The sequence below is a fragment of the Euprymna scolopes genome, chromosome 11 (genome assembly GCF_053919585.1).
Source record: "Euprymna scolopes isolate OS-2025 chromosome 11, ASM5391958v1, whole genome shotgun sequence".
Classification (NCBI taxonomy): domain Eukaryota; kingdom Metazoa; phylum Mollusca; class Cephalopoda; order Sepiida; family Sepiolidae; genus Euprymna; species Euprymna scolopes.
Genome location: NC_136492.1, coordinates 78551132 through 78554076, shown reverse-complemented (window position 1 = coordinate 78554076; position 2945 = coordinate 78551132).

The window sequence follows — 2945 nt, the reverse complement described above, 5'->3', positions numbered from 1 at the left end:
GTAAAATATTTTCTTTTAAAGACCTCAGTTAGCTGCTCTTAATTTTTGGTCTCCTGACAAAGGAGGGATTGGACCTAGTAATTCACTCCCAGTCGCCTGTTCATCCGTTCATTTGTTCAATCTTTTTTGAATAAACATACCTTGAATTTTTAAAAAAATTTTGCACATTTGTCCAAACATTAGTTATGGTGAAAGTAAATTTTTGCCAAAATCGATTTTCTGGTGTAACTCTCGTTGCCCTCCTAGGGGACCTTATAGTGGTAAAATTGTTCCAAAATCGTTCATCCATTCACTTGTTCACACTTTTCTCAATAACTAAGCCTTGGATTTTTAAAAAAATTTTGCACAAACATTAGACATGATGAAAGTAAATTTTTGCCAGAATAGATTTTCTGGGGTAACTCTGGTTGTCCTCCTAGGAAGCATTACAGGGGTAAAATTGCCCCCAAGTCTGTTTTTTTGCACTTTTCTCAATAACCACGCCTCGGATTTTAAAATAATTTTGCACAAACATTAGTCATAGTGAAAGTAAATTCTTCACTCATCGAGAGGAACCCCATATGCTCATCTTGTTGCAATGTAATGATGTTTGGTAAGTGTAGTGTTATAAGTGATTTCCTTTGCACTAGTCAGTTATAAGCTATCTCCTGTGTTGTTTTATTAGTTAAAAATGATCTACATGGATGATAGCCACTTACAGGGCGGAGGACTGAGAATCCATTTGGATGTTTCAATAGATCTCTCTAGGTATCACCCAAGGCAACGCCATATTCATTGTAATGTCGTTTTATTACATCTAAGTCCTGATAAAGAAATAAAAAACCCCAAAAACTAAACATTTGGATGTTTCAATAGATCTCTCTAGCTGCCACCCAAGGGAACGTAATATTCATTACGATGTTTCACTACATCTAAATCCTGATGAAGAAATCAAAAAAACAAGAAACAAAAAAACTAGACATAAGTCCTGATGAAGAAATCAAAAAATAATTTAAAAAAAAAAAAAACTAAACATTTATTTGTTCTTTTGTATATTGTGCTTCAAAACATTAGTTTTTATTTTCATATCCCTATTTAATATTCTTGTTTGTTTTTAAAATAAAGGAACAAGAAGGCAATAAGGACTCCAATGGACATGAACCGAGGAGAAAAATGAAAGGACAGATTTCAATTAACACCAGTTTCACCCTGACCTTTGCACATGTATATTGTCTTTGTAAACAAATATAAAATAACAGATTTGTTCAGATTTTCGTGATTGTTTTGCGACCAAGATTTATTTTTTATGTAGTGTACATTGTTTTTTTCATATTTACAAAGCCTTTAATAAAAATATTTAAACTAAATATTTTATGGGCCTGCATTTTACTTTTTCAAAAAGGAAAAACCTGTTATTCCAATGTACGATGTTCCATTTTGGGAAGAACAAGTTCTCTAGAATGAGGAAGTCTGGATTGATATTTTTATTTAAAGAAAAAACAAATCGCATAATAATCAATAATAGAATATCTAATTTTATTTACAAATTTTCTTATAACTTTTATTAAAAAAAAACTTGCTCTTTGCTTGCCTCTCCACAAGTGCAAACTTAAATACAAGGTATGTGATGATGTAAGTGAAACAAGAATGTAGTAGGCAAAACAAACAAAAAAAAAATACAACTAAAAACAGGCGGAACAAAAATTCGTTCTCGCAGACACGTGGGTCGTAATAAGCACAATCTACTCGCCAGAATCACCTACACACAATCTGCGGAACGCTCCCTCTCCTTTCCAGTGTCCTGCCTTTATAGCGGCCGGGAACGACATATTTGCATAATCGCGCGAGAGCAGACATGATTCAATAATAATTACATTGGGTAAATGCTAATAAAAGCCCATGGACGCCATCTTGGAACTCTCTCTCTTTCGCTCAGCCCAAAACAGACATATCCGAGGTAAGCTCTCTATTTCTCATTTTGGTTACTGCTAATTCTGCTACAATAAGGAACAAAACATATTTAAATAAATGGATGTTGTGCAGAGATGGATTCGAACTATTTAGAAAAGGTATTTTCTGAGTGTCTTTCATGCCACAAGAATTCCTTCAGGAAGGAATCTAAGTTCGATCTTCTGCAACCAAGCATTCATTTAATAAATCGTTTATGGTGATTTTAATCAGCATCTTAAATTCTCAATTATTACGTGGGTTTCTAATGTAGGGAAAATCATGACCTTTTTCATTTTTCTTTTGTTTTTTTTTCAAATATCAGTCTAGAGTATTTCATTTTGGAGAACTTGTTTCTTCCACAATGAAACTCTGTAGATGGCAACTGCACCTGCAATTAAAATGATTTTGGTGCATATTTCCTTATTTAAAATATATAAAAAAAAATTTAGTTTAAATAGTTTTATTAAAAAGTTTGGAAATATATATATAAAAAAAGTATTTTACATTAAAAATAAATCTTGGTTGCAAAAATTGGGGAAACAATCGTGAAAATCCAAACAAGTCGGTCACTTTATATTTGTTTACAGAGACCATGTGCATGTGCAAAGTTCGAGGTTAAACCAATGTCGATTGAAATCTGTCTTTATTTCCCTCTTTGACTCTCGTCGTTTGGAGTCCTTATTCCATTCTTTGGTTCAAAATAAAATAAAAAAAGAGTATTCCAAAATTATCTCCCTTTAGAATTATTCAATAACAATATTTTTGTTCTTTCTAAGGATAAATAATAAAATTCAATAAAATTCTTTGATAAAAATTTACTTTAGACTTCTTTACAATAGAATTTCTTGTCTTATTTTTTTTTTAATTTCAGGTGATCTATGTTCAATTTCTGAAATAAAACTTGGCTTTCACAAATGAGAACATCTACAGAAAGAAAAACTTTAACTCATAAAACGAGGTGAAAAAATAAATAAAATAAAATAAAATGAAATAAAAACAAGTAACCAAAATAGAAA